Genomic DNA, 14,857 nt, shown 5'->3' on the forward strand with positions numbered 1-14,857 from the left:
CTGTTGAGCGTTTTACAGCGCGTAGGAACGCGCTGTAAAACGCTCAGGTGTGAACCCAGCGTGAGGGCACTGAAAGAACTGAGATTGTAAAGTGTTCTTTCTGGGGGGGAAATATGTACCTTTATCATCCTGTAAACTGTTCTGCTCAAAGACAATCTACACCAGCATAAAATATTGCAATAGACAACCGAATTGTAGCCCAGTCCAAAAAGAGGGTGTAAAATGATGTCCAGTCAACATAGAGTTAAAAAAGAAAAACATTTTCCTAAGTTCAACAAACTATTTAGTGCTATTTATAAGTGATCCTCCCCTGCCAGAGTGAGCAAAGGTCCAGATGGACTGGGTGGACACTGTATTAATATGAGAAGCACAAAGAGCCTTCAGTCCCATGACAGTAAAATAACGTAAAGAGCAGATATACATCATAGCATGGCCTGTGATCAGGAGATTAGCTGCACCGGATGAGCCCCCCCCCCCCCCCCCCCCTTCCCATGCCAGATTACTTAAACATTCATTTTATATTTAGACTAACAGAAGGACCCGGCTTTGCACGGGTATATTTCATCTATTTAATTTAATGTTTGTGTGTGTCGTTAAAAGATAGACAGTATCCACTATAACAGTGACATCTACGGCACCCGCCCTTTTAACAGTGACCTCCACAGCGGCTGCCCCTTTATTAGTGACCTCCACAGTACCCCGTCTCGTTAACAGTGATTTCCACAATAACCCACCCCCTTAACAGTGACCTCCACAGAGCTCCGTTCCCTTAAAATGTTAGCTCCACAACACCCCGCACCCTTAACAGTGACCTCTACTGCACCCCGCCCCTTAACACTGACCTCCATAGTGGATTATCCCCTTAACTGTGACCTCCACCATTCCCTGCCCCTTAACAGAGATCTCCACAGTGCCCTCCCCTTTAACAGAGACCTTCACAGCATCCCGCCCCCTTAATGGTGACATCCTCAGCAGCCCGCCCCTTCAACGGTAACCCCTTAAGGACTCAGCCCTATTTCACCTTAAGGACTTTTTTTGCAAAATCTGACCAGAGTCACTTTAAGTGCTGATAACTTTAAAACGCTTTGACTTATCCAGGCCATTCTGAGATTGTTTTTTCGTCACATATTGTACTTCATGACACTGGTAAAATTAAGTAAAAAAAATTCATTTTTATTTATGAAAAAATACCAAATTTACAAAATATTTGTAAAAAATATCTCGGTCAAATGCCAACTTTGTATAAAAAAATGGGAAAAGTTGTCTTTTGCCGAGATATTTCTCTCACCCAGCATGGGTATATGTAAAAAGACATTGCCCAACTTCTCCTGAGTACGGCGATACCAGATGTGTGACACTTTTTTGCAGCCTAGGTGGGCAAAGGGGCCCACATTCCAAAGAGCACCTTTAGGATTTCACAGGGCATTTTTTACACATTTTGATTTCAAACTATTTCTCACGCATTAGGGCCCCTAAAATGCCAGGGCAGCATAACTACCCCACAAGTGACCCCATTTTGGAAAGAAGACACCCCAAGGTATTTCGTGATGGGCATAGTGAGTTCATGGAAGTTTTTATTTTTTGTCATAAGTTAGTGTTATATGAGACTTTGTAAGGAAAATAAAAAATAAAAAAAATCAGCATTTTCCGCTAACTTGTGACAAAAAATAAAAAGTTCTATGAACTCACTATGCCCATCAGCGAATACCTTAGGGTGTCTACTTTCTGAAATGGGGTCATTTGTGGGGTTTTTCTACTGTCTGGGCATTGTAGAACCTCAGGAAACATGACAGGTGCTCAGAAAGTCAGAGCTGCTTCAAAAAAGCGGAAATTCACATTTTTGTACCATAGTTTGTAAACGCTATAACTTTTACCCAAACCATTTTTTTTTTACCCAAACATTTTTTTTTTAACAAAGACATGTAGAACAATAAATTTAGAGAAAAATTTAATAGAAATGTAGTTTTATTTGAAAAATTTTACGACTGAAAGTGAAAAATGTCATTTTTTTGCAAAAAAAAATCGGTAAATTTCGATTAATAACAAAAAAAGTAAAAATGTCAGCAGCAATGAAATACCACCAAATGAAAGCTCTATTAGTGAGAAGAAAAGGAGGTAAAATTCATTTGGGTCGTAAGTTGCATGACCGAGCAATAAACGGTCAAAGTAGTGTAGTGCAGAATTGTAAAAAATGGTCTGGTCATTAAGGGTGTTTAAGCCATAGGGGCTGAGGTGGTTAAAGGGGTTCTGCAGTTTGTTTAAACTGATGATCTATCCTCTGGATACATCATCCGCATCTGACCGGCGGGGGTCCGACACCCCCGCCAATCAGCTGTTTGAGAAGACAGCGGCGCTCCAGGAGCGCCACGGCCTTCTCACTGTTTACCACAGGCCCAGTGACGTCACGACTAGTATCACTGGCCTGGGCGGGGCTAAGCTTCGTTCACTTGAATAGAGCTTAGCCCCGCCCAGGCCAGCTGATACTAGTCATGATGTCATTGGGCCAGCGGTAAACAGTGAGAAGGCTGCGGCGCTCCAGGAGCGCCGCTGCCTTCTCAGACAGCTGATCGGCAGGGGTTACAAAAATTATGGTGCTAATACTACGCTTATTTATAAAAGCGAGATGCTTGGACAATGCATTTTGTACAAAACCATCTAAGCCCGTCTGCCGAACGTCAAGGCGATCTCTGTTAGACGGGTCCTAACACTAAATACTACATTTTATGCGCCATAATGACCGCCATAAAATTCAGGGAGTGTTGGACCCACATGCATGTTGGATCCACTCTGCCTTTTTCCATTTTTTGTGCCAAAATGGCCTCCATTACAAGGGATGCAGGTACCAACATGCATGCTGAGCCCACTCTATACCCTTCCTGGTGCTAGACAGCTTCCAATGAATGCAGTGAGAGCAGGCTACAGCTTTATACTGAAAGTAATTAAAATCAGCCTATGGGGCAGACAGGCTAATCAGGAGTGCACGACTCGCTGGAGTGCCACATCTCCAGCATTGTAAATCTGCAAAAAAAAGGGGGTTAGTCAGCACCTCCCAGTGCGCAGGTGCACGCTGCCATGGCAAAGACCTAGAGGGAAAAAAAGAGACAATGCAGCAGCACTCTGCAAATCAGACAAATCGCCTTGAAGTTCGGCAGACGGGCTTAGATGGTTTTGTACAAAATGCATTGTCCAAGCATCTCGCTTTTATAAATAAGCGTAGTATTAGCACCATAATTTTTGTAAGCATTGTTGTACTTTGTCTGATTTGCAGGGTGCTGCCGCATTGTCTCTTTTTTTCCCTCTAGGTCTTTGCCATGGCAGCGTGCACCTGCGCACTGGGAGGTGCTGACTAACCCCCTTTTTTTTGCAGATTTACAATGCTGGAGATGTGGCACTCCAGCGAGTCGTGCACTCCTGATTAGCCTGTCTGCCCCATAGGCTGATTTTAATTACTTTCAGTATAAAGCTGTAGCCTGTTCTCACTGCATTCATTGGAAGCTGTCTAGCACCAGGAAGGGTATAGAGTGGGCTCAGCATGCATGTACCAAATGGAGGCCATTTTGGCACAAAAAATGGAAAAAGGCAGAGTGGGTCCAACACTCCCTGAATTTTATGGCGGTCATTATGGCGCATAACAGGTAGTATTTAGTGTTAGGACCCGTCTAACAGAGATCGCCTTGACGTTCGGCAGACGGGCTTAGATGGTTTTGTACAAAATGCATTGTCCAAGCATCTCGCTTTTATAAATAAGCGTAGTATTAGCACCATAATTTTTGTAAGCATTGTTGTACTTTGTCTGATTTGCAGAGTGCTGCCGCATTGTCTCTTTTTTTCCTCTAGGTCTTTGCCATGGCAGCGTGCACCTGCGCACTGGGAGGTGCTGACTAACCCCCTTTTCTTATAGCTATTAGCCTACAGCAGGGCATGATGGGATTTGTAGTTTTACAACAGCTGGAGAGCTGCAGTTTGCCCATTCCTGACCTAACCCAAACCCGAACTTCAGTGAAGAAGTCCGTGTTCGGGTCTGGGTACCACATTCAGTTTTTTCTCACGCGCGTGCAAAACGCATTGCACTCGCGCGGAAAAAACTGAACATCTGAACTGCAATTGAGTGCCTACTCGCCCAGTTTTCCCGCAATACACACGCGACGCATCTGGAGCAAATCCGGGACGCCCGTGTGAAAGAGGCCTTTGGGCATACTTTTCAGAAACCCATACAAGGACATGCTGTCTCTTGCTAGACAGTCTCTACTCTACAGAGCAGCAGATCCAGCCTGTCTCCCGGCAACCTATCTAGGACTGCCAGAGTTAACTATTTGCTGCCCATACATAGCCATTTGAGACACATAGTGCAAGGAAAACAGTACTTGAACAACAAATCACAACATTTAATGGGGTTGTCTCACTTTAGCAAGTGGCATTTATCATGTAGATAAAAGTTAATACAAGGCACTTACTAATGTATTGTGATTGGCCATATTGCCTCATTTCCTTGATTCATTTTTCCATCACCTTATACACTGCTCATTTCCAGGGTTTGTGCAGTGGCCTGGTATGGGGTGGCCCTCAATTCTATGCTGGGTCCCCTGGACACTGTCGAGGTATCACCATGTGTTGCTGCTCTCCGGAGAGGATGGTAAAGTCTGGTGCACCCCAATGGGAAATAAGTCCAGAGAGTCAGGGTCTGCAGTAAATCAGTGTGCTTCTTTACTGGAGGAATTAAGGTGCAAAACAATACAGGTGAGGCATAGGGCTGGCTTCTCCAGTCTCCTGCCTGGCAGATGGGTTTGGTGCTAAGTAAAAGCCTGAGCTAGCTGTACCTCTCTCAGAAGGCTGTTACCCTGGCCAAAGGCTCTGTGGCAGAGTATCCCCGTCTCAGCATCTTCTTCTGGTCACTAAGTAGTCTGGCAGAGTATCCTCTGCTAAGCACTGTTCCCTAACTGCAGAACACTAGGGGCTCTGACTGCTCTCCTTATGCACAGTTTCTGGCTAAGGGGTGGGGTGGCGAAACACAACCCAAACAAATACAAAGTTACAATTCTGGTCTCTCATTGACTTGCATTAGACCTTCAGTAATACTCAATGGCAATGACACAGCAGTCTTTTCAGAGACAAACAAGTCTTCAGACATAATAACATAGCTAAGGAGTTAATGACCTTGCATAGGAGAAACAGGGGCAAATGTCTGGACTTTAAAGTATCCCTGCTCCAGGCACTACAGTTACATCCACCCTGCAATCCAGCAGTGGTGGCCATGCTTGTACACTATAGGAAAAAGAGCAGGCCTCTCTAGTGGCTGGGAATATGAGAGCGGGCACGGAAAAGCATGCGCAACCGCTCCTCTTCCGGCCACCTTGTATCTGTACTGTAATTGTCCATATTGGCTCCTTTGCTAGCTTGATTCAGACACAGAGAGCGATATTGACTAGCCGCAGGACTGAGCATTGCACGGGAAAAGGGAGTTGCTGGGAAGGGGGGCCTTTTAAAACTTTTCTGTGAGGCTCAGTCAGTTCTAGTTACGCCACTGTACACAAGCAAAGTAATCCAAGAAAACCCCCTCAAAACGGCAGCATATCAGTTTCCAATGCTGATTTTCAATGCAAACTAAGACCTCAGTGATGATGCCCTGGTTTCAATCCATTGCATATTTAATCTCAGACTTTTTACACGAAAAAAACATTAATGTCCTATCCTTAGCTATTAAACTTTCTAATATATTTTGTGCTTCCATTCCTTAATCTGTGAACGTCATGTGTTTGCATCATTGCTTGATCCCTTCATAATTCTTTCACACTTTGGGCGGACAGGACTATTTTTTCTGTTATGTATAACAGAACAAAACGAAACCGCTATTTGTGGCCATAGACATATATTAGGATGGAGCAGAACGGAAGGCCTCTTAAAGGCTTCCGTTTTGCATTCTGTCCTAAAATTCGGAAATTCAAACCCACTATTCTGTAATCTGGTGTCAGGTTTCAGTTCAGTCTCAGATCACAAACATGGTCCATCACAAATGATATGGTTCTGTCAATTAATTTCTGCAACGCAACTGATGACTAAAGGCACTGTTTAAAAACAGAAACAAAGGCAGCAAATTTGCGAAGTAAATCCCAGGGCTCCAGATGGCTACCAAAATGGTCGCCAATGCGACTTAGAATTTACAAATGGCGACAAGACTTTTTAGTCTTGTCGCCATATGCGACTAGACCCGCCGCTGCAGCTCTGCAGATCAAAACTGCGGCGGGGGAACAGGAGATGATAGTTCTCTGCCCTGCTGCCGATTACCCTCATAAGCCAGCCTGAAGCCTATGAGGTAGTAAATACCCACGCAGGCATGCGTGATGACATAATCACGCCTGCCTGCGCTAGGACACAATGAAGCGATGTGGCCGTAGACCAGAAGAGGTTGTGGTCTGCATCGTGAATACCGGCGAACGTGGGATACAGGCGAGTATTAGTTGGGTTTTTTTCACTGCCAACTTGGGGGCCTTTACTAACAGGAAGGATAAGGCTGCAGGGGGCATTGGGGACAAAATGCTGAAGGGGCTCTTTGGGGCATTTCTCAATGGGAGCACTATGAGGGACATTACTACAGGAGAGGCATTGTGGGGGACATTACTACAGGAGGGACGCTGTGGGGGACGTTACTACTGGAGGGACGCTGTGGGGGATGTTACTACTTGAGGGACGTTACTACTGGGGGGGGCGCTGTGAGGGACATTACTACTGGAGGGGCGCTGTGGGGGACATTACTATTGAAGGGGCTTTGGGGGGGACATTACTGCTGCAGGGGCACTTTGAGGTACATTACTACCGGAAGGGAACTGTGGGGGACATTAATACTAGGGTGCACTGTGGGAGACATAACTGGCAGCATAATTGGGGCACTCTAGAGTAATTTTTAATACAGGGGACAGAATAAGGGCCATTACTGGTGGCACTGGGGACTTTTAACACTGAGGCCCTATAGAGGGCATTACCAGGGCATTTTTTAATGGGGCATTACTGGATGCAATTTTAATCCTGGGGCACTATAGCGGAATTTTTTTGTAAATGGCCATTAGTACTAGGGGCACTATAGGGGACATTTAGGGGGCACTATAGTGGCATTTTTACCTAGGGTAAAATAGGAGATATTAAAGGGAACCTGTCACCGGGATTTGATGTATAGAGCTGAGGACATGGGTTGCTAGATGGCCGCTAGCACATCCGCAATACCCAGTCCCCATAGCTCTGTGTGCTTTTATTGTGGGGAAAAAAGCAATTTGATCCATATGCAAATTACCCTGATATGTGTCCTGTACGTGAGATGAGTCCAGCGTGAAGGAGCCCAGCACCGCCCCGCATCCTCAGAATCTCCTCCTTGCTCCCCAACATCAGACAGCCAGAGCGCCGTAATCTCGCGATGCGTGAGCTAGCGCATGCGCTGTTCGTTCCCTGAGGCTGATGCCAGCACAGAGAACGAACACTATGAGGACCTGCGCATGCGCTATCTCGCGCATCGCGAGATTACGACGCTCTGGCTGTCTGACGTCGGGGAGCAAGGAGGAGATTCTGAGGATGCGGGGCTCCTTCAAGCTGGACTCATCTCACGTACAGGACACATATCAGGGTAATTTGCATATGGATCAAATAGTTTTTTTTTCCACAATAAAAGCACACAGAGCTATGGGGACTGGGTATTGCGGATGTGCTAGCCGCCATCTAGCAGCCCATGTCCTCAGCTCTATACACAAAATCCCGGTGACAGGTTCCCTTTAATGCTGGGGGCACTGTAGCGGCATTTCTATTACAGGGACATTATAGGGTTTTATTATTATTATTACTGGGGGCATTTTAGCAGACATTATTATTACTGGGGAAGGGCACTCTAGGGGGCATTATAATTGCTGGAGGCACCATAGGGACACTGTCTACTGGGGTCACTATTTTTTTAGCAGGGGCATTGGGGAGCACAGTGGGAAAACGGCTGGGAGGGACAGCAGGATGACATTGTGGGGAAACCAGGGTGGGGAGGTTGTGTTGAAAATGTGGGGAGGCTTATAGAAAAATTAAGAAATCTAACATGTTTTTAACAAACTGCACAGCCTAGATGCGGCTGAAAGAATCTGTCATGGAGGTCTGGGTCAAACAAAGGAGAAGAGGAAAGAGAACGTCTACATGACAGGAGATGTCAATGGATGGAAGAGGTTGGTGTTGATGTAGACTCCTATATGTTTCTTAGTTCTGGCAAGAAGTATGAAGAGCTGGCTCACTACTGTCTCGTCTTCTCCAAGTCTTTTTTAATTATAATTTATATGTATTTAAATTTGGTGACTAAAATTTCAATTTGGCGACTAAATTTTTCATTTCAGTAGCCAATGGCTCCTAGGTATTTTTTTTAGTCTGGAGCACTGAAATCCCCCGAACTAATTAGGGAGTTTATAGGTGCTGGTCTTAGGGCTCTTTCACACTTGCGTTCTTGTCTTCCGGCATAGAGTTCCGTCGTCGGGGCTCTATGCCGGAAGAATCCTGATCAGGATTATCCTAATGCATTCTGAATGGAGAGAAATCCGTTCAGGATGCATCAGGATGTCTTCAGTTCCGGAACGGAACGTTTTTTGGCCGGAGAAAATACCGCAGCATGCTGCGCTTTTTGCTCCGGCCAAAAATCCGGAACACTTGCCGCAAGGCCGGATCCGGAATTAATGCCCATTGAAAGGCATTGATCCGGATCCGGCCTTAAGCTAAACGTCGTTTCGGCGCATTGCCGGAGCCGACATTTAGCTTTTTCAGAGTGGTTACCATGGCTGCCGGGACGCTAAAGTCCTGGCAGCCATGGTAAAGTGTAGCGGGGAGCGGGGGAGCAGTGTACTTACCGTCCGTGCGGCTCCCCGGGCGCTCCAGAGTGACGTCAGGGCGCCCCAAGCGCATGGATCATGTGATCACATGGATCACGTCATCCATGCGCATGGGGCGCTCTGATGTCATTCTGGAGCGCCCCGGGAGCCGCACGGACTGTAAGTATACTGCTCCCCCGCTCCCCGCTCCTACTATGGCAACCAGGACTTTAATAGCGTCCTGGGTGCCATAGTAACACTGAACGCATTTGGAAGACGGTTCCGTCTTCAAATGCTTTCAGTACACTTGCGTTTTTCCGGATCCGGCAGGCACCTCCGGCAAGTGGAGTACACGCCGGATCCGGACAACGCAAGTGTGAAAGAGGCCTAAGATAGGGTATTAGGAGGTGCACATGTAATAAATTAGCTGCATCTGTTGGCTGTCCATGTGGCAGAAAAGTAAATCTGTACCATAATTTCCGCCAATTTTTGGTGTAATTTATGGTAAATCTGACATGAAAGGCCTCCTCCTCATAGGCCCCATTTACTTTTCTCTTCATTCTAACAAGGGACAGGGACCGTGCAAAAAGTCACAAGTTTTTGTACTAGAAAACTGGTGTAAAATAGCTTAAAGGGGTCGCTCAACCCCCAAAGCAATTTATGGTCCCAAATGATTAGCATAAAGAAAAAAAGCCGCTTACCTATTCCCCAACACTCCATTCCAGCACGTTGGGTCCAGTCCCTTTGCTTCCGGTCCCCTGTGGACTAAAAGTGTGACATTCTGTCCATCATCATGTGCACTGTTTCAGTCATTCACTGGCCTCACTGGTCATATGGTGCTTGGAGACGAGTCACCACTGAGGCCAGTTAATGGCTGCAGTGTTGCACAAGGGTCCTGCTGGAAAAGGCGTGCCAGGGAATAGTGAATTTTTATTTTATTTTATGCTAAGTACCCTCGGGCTGTAAATAAAATTACTTTGGGGGCCAGACTATAGGTCTAGCTATTGCGGCCATAATACCAATGGCAAAAATGGACCTGGGTTACAGCCATCTGAAAGTGCACTTAGAGAATTTTGAGCTAAAGGGCAACTGTCACCACATATGTCCAAATAAAACTGGCCGACCTTTGAGATGTGCCCTGATCAGATGAATGCCACAGTTTTGGTTCCATCATCATCTGTGCCCACATTGCCCAAAAAAACTGCTGTTTTATAATATGCAAACGAGTCCCTAAGAGCATTTAGTGTGGTGCTGTTCCACCTCATTGCTCCCAGAGGCAATATTCATGCCTGGTCCTGAAGTTTGCAGGGAGCGTGTTCAGCAAATGGATGGAGACTGCCTATCTCCCTGCCGGTCCCCATCCCTTTAGTGCACATGTGCCGAACACGCTCCCGTGAGAAGTTAATCTATGTTTTCACTACGTGGCATGTCAGTCTTTCCGGTGGGGGGTGTGGCAGGAAGGACAGTGAGCAGAGCCTTTGGGGAGCAATTAGGTGCAACAGCACCTCCCTCGTTGCTCCTAGGGGCTCATTTGCATGTTTTAAAACAGCAGTTGTCTTGGCAATGTGGGCACAGAGGAGGATGGGACCATGTGGTATTCAGCTTGACCAGTGCACACATCGCAAACATCAGAGACTTTGATTTGGACTTTCCTAACCTTACTTCTATTTAGATAATAACCCCTACATATAGCCATAATGGAAATACATCTAATAAATAAACCCGTACCAGGATGACAGTCAGTGTACTTTTTCCAGTCGTACAGTCCCATTTCAATATTTGTAGACGTGTTCCCCAGTAAAATATAACCATATGATAGCTCTCTGATTGCATTCAATCCACAACCTTTGATCTCAGGACCTGCCCTCGTAGAGGGGGAGGGGTGGTAATCCCTAGATCTGTTCTATACACAGTCATCTATGTACATGTGTTATCCAAACAGACAAGGGAATATAGACACACAGAACCCTGTGCAGCCGCAGTCCTCGCCTGATCCTAGGGGTCTATTATACTTCTTTGTAAATGTTTAGATTTTCCATAAAGACCATCACACATCTACAAGATAAAAGACTGATTTACAACTCACCCGGACTAGCAATGTCTTTTTAAGAAAATCCCATTATGGTACAGCCGTAGTCCCATCGCTGCATCTGAACCCCATACTCCAGCCCAGCATTGATAAAAAGCATAAAAAATAGGTTTATGGCTCTTTGCCCAGGGGATCTCCATTAAAATAAAAAAAAACATCCTACTGTTTATATAGTTAGTAAACCAGAAATCTACCAAACATTACTCACCTATAGCTGCTTGCTGTTGATTACACTGGTATTAATATTATTATGAGCTAAAACAAGGATCCGTATCTAAGAGCAGGAGGAAGCAGACACACACTTACCAGTGACTCCCTGTTACTTATCAGCCCAGAGCAGCCAGTGACGGGGAGGATAACAAGTTGCCCAGTCTCCAGGCCCTGCAGCATCACTACATGCCAGCCATGCCAGGGACTGGTGATGCAGCAGATCACGTGAGCAGACAGTAACACACAGCCCTCTCCTCCTCCAGCTGGATGTACAGTGTGGCTGCTGCACCGCATGGGACCCGAGTGAGGATTGGCTGCTGCTGTCTTGTCTTCATGTGTCCTCTGCTCTGATTAGTCAGGGAGGTCTGTATGTTCGGGGTCTGTCGTGTTCTCTCTAACTCTGTGTGTGCTCTGGAAAGGAAAGAGTTAAGATAACTACTCTGCCGCTGAGAAATGTGCAGTGAATGAAATAAGGTTTGCAGAGCTGATGCCAGCATGGTCTTCTAGTTTTTTTTCTTCTAGAAATATCCATCCTGTTACCGGGCTGATCCATTAGTCAGGTCGCCTCCCTGCTTTACTGTTGTAATAAGATATTGTTTGCGTGTCCGCAGTCACCTAACCGTGTCAGAGGCAGGCCAGCAGCAGCATGATCTACGGGGACCTTAACCCCTTGTATCCTGGGGAAGCAGTACATACTCCGCACTGTGTTTATATATGATGATAAGACTAGATAGATGAGAGATATATTAGTTGAATAAAAAAAGATAGATAAGTAGATTATCGGATTACAAAGATAGATAGACGAGAGATATATTAGTTGAATTAAAATAGATATAGATATGAAATACATAAATAGGTACTAGAGAATAGCCCCAGTAAGAGGACTGAAAAGTCACAACCTACAATCCAACTAATATATCTCTCTATTATCTATCTATCTACAGTACAGACCAAAAGTTTGGACACACCTTTTCATTCAAAGAGTTTTCTTTATTTGCATGACTATGAAAATTGTAGATTCACACTGAAGGCATCAAAACTATGAATTAACACATGTGGAATTATATACATAACAAACAAGTGTGAAACAACTGAAAATATGTCATATTCTAGGTTCTTCAAAGTAGCCACCTTTTGCTTTGATTACTGCTTTGCACACTCTTGGCATTCTCTTGATGAACTTCAAGAGGTAGTCCCCTGAAATGGTCTTCACTTCACAGGTGTGCCCTGTCAGGTTTAATAAGTGGGATTTCTTGCCTTATAAATGGGATTGGGACCATCAGTTGCGTTGAGGAGAAGTCAGGTGGATACACAGCTGATAGTCCTACTGAATAGACTGTTAGAATTTGTATTATGGCAAGAAAGAAGCAGCTAAGTAAAGAAAAACGAGTGGCCATCATTACTTTAAGAAATGAAGGTCAGTCAGTCAGCCGAAAAATTGGGAAAACTTTGAAAGTAAGGGCTATTTGACCATGAAGGAGAGTGATGGGGTGCTGCGCCAGATGACCTGGCCTCCACAGTCACCGGACCTGAACCCAATCGAGATGGTTTGGGGTGAGCTGGACCGCAGAGTGAAGGCAAAAGGGCCCACAAGTGCTAAGCATCTCTGGGAACTCCTTCAAGACTGTTGGAAGACCATTTCAGGGGACTACCTCTTGAAGCTCATCAAGAGAATGCCAAGAGTGTGCAAAGCAGTAATCAAAGCAAAAGGTGACTACTTTGAAGAACCTAGAATATGACATATTTTCAGTTGTTTCACACTTGTTTGTTATGTATATAATTCCACATGTGTTAATTCATAGTTTTGATGCCTTCATAGTCATGAAAATAAAGAAAACTCTTTGAATGAGAAGGCGTGTCCAAACTTTTGGTCTGTACTGTATATCTATCTATATTTCTCTCTATCATCCAACTAATATATCTATCATCTCTCTATCTATCTATCTATCTATCTATCTATCTATCTATCTATCATCTATCTATTATCTCTCTATCTATCTATCTCTCTATCATCCAACTAATATATCTATCATCTCTCTATCATCTATCTATTTCTCTATCATGAAGAAATTCTGCAGCACTCCCGCTATGTACAAAAAAGTGTTTTACTTTCCTAGTAAGAGGACTGAAAAGTCGCAATGTTTGGTGATAAAAAGGACAACACTTTTTTTGTACATATCGGGAGTGCTGCAGAATTTTTTCATGATAGAGAGATCGATAATAGAGAGATGATAGATATATTAGTTGGATGATAGAGAGAAAGATAGATAGAAAAAAGCGAAATTGGGCAGCACAGCGGTTTTCTGCGTAGATATGTTCCTGGCTCCTAGTGTTTCAGTTGCATATTATCCAGTTATTTTTGTTTTGTATATGAACCCTATGAATTTGTAAAGCGCTGTGGAATATGGTGGCGCTATATAAATACATTTTATTATGAGATTATTATATAGATGCCCCAAAAATGAATTTACCAGAGACCAGTAACAGCCAGAGTCACCGAAACCCCACAAACAAATCACCCAACACCCCAGAAACCACCCCTATACAGAGAACAAATGACCCTTATCAATCACCCTGCCCGAACATCGTCCTTATTATAGACTCCAATGGAAAGTACCTCAACACAAAGAGACTCTTTCCTGGGAAACATGTTACAAAAATCCGCTGCTCGACCATTACACAAGCAGCAGAGGTGATTAATAATCTGTATTTTCCTCATCCTACACACCAGCACAAATGATATGCAGCAAGAGGGCACGGCCAACAAACTGCTACAATTAGCAAAGGTTACCCAGCAAGAAATAATCATGTCTGTCCTGCTGTATAACCCCCTGTATAACCCAGCAGATCAACACTGTGCTAGCCGCCGATATTACACAAATTCCAAATATAAAACTGGCACAACACCCGGAAATTACACTCTATCACCTGTACGATGACAAAGACCTTGATAAGGCTACTTTCACAGGCAGACATACAAGCCGCGGGAGAACAGACTGTGCCAGCACTGTGTGCAGCGGGCCCTGGAGGATGAGACCCACTTCCTGTTACACTGTAGCAAATACTCACCTGTGAGGGCTTACTTCCAGAGACCACTCACATCCCAGATTTCACCTCTATATATTAGAGGAGGAAACTCCACATCCTACTGGGGGGAAGAGGAGGCTACTGTGGAGATCGCTGCCCAATCTCTCCACCTGCCACCAACTGAGAGGAAGATGAGATACCATGAACTGTTATGCCCTAATACTGCCCCTGCAACCCCACCTCACCCCTTTACTGCCCACTATATGTTGAGACACCATGGACTCCTTTACTGCCCACCAGTGATGGCCAGTTTGCATTGTTCGCCCATGAACATATGCGGGCTGCCATCTTTTTTCACAAGTCCGGCGAGGCACAGGTAAGCCCTTACCTGTGCGCGAGCCGGTCTGAAAACAAGTGCGGTCAGCGGGAGTAGGCAGTTACGAGAACAGCCACCGGGGGCCTTCATCGGGCTGTTCTCGGAACTGCCTGCTCCAGGTGACCGCACTTGTTTTCATACCAGCTCGGGCACAGGTAAGGGCTTACCTGTGCCTCGCCGGACTTGTGAAAAAAGATGGCAGCCCGCATATGTTCATGGGCGAACAATGCAAACTGGCCATCACTGGTGGGCAGTAAAGGAGTCCATGGTGTCTCGCCGGACTTGTGAAAAAAGATGGCAGCCCGCATATGTTCACGGGCGAACAATGTGAACTGGCCA

At 45.2% G+C, this 14,857-nt stretch overlaps 1 protein-coding gene across 1 annotated transcript in view; it reads right to left on the reverse strand.

The window, feature by feature from the left end:
- The window catches only part of ORAI2 (ORAI calcium release-activated calcium modulator 2), a 49,752-nt gene extending 38,234 nt beyond the window's left edge, over positions 1–11,518 (reverse strand). Inside the window, exon 1 of the mRNA XM_040423521.1 lies at positions 11,212–11,518. The gene's annotated coding sequence lies outside the window, so the exon portion shown is untranslated. The remainder of the gene's footprint in view (positions 1–11,211) is intronic.
- Positions 11,519–14,857: the final 3,339 nt, after the last annotated feature.

This window comes from Bufo bufo, chromosome 3, assembly GCF_905171765.1.
Source record: "Bufo bufo chromosome 3, aBufBuf1.1, whole genome shotgun sequence".
NCBI lineage: Eukaryota > Metazoa > Chordata > Amphibia > Anura > Bufonidae > Bufo > Bufo bufo.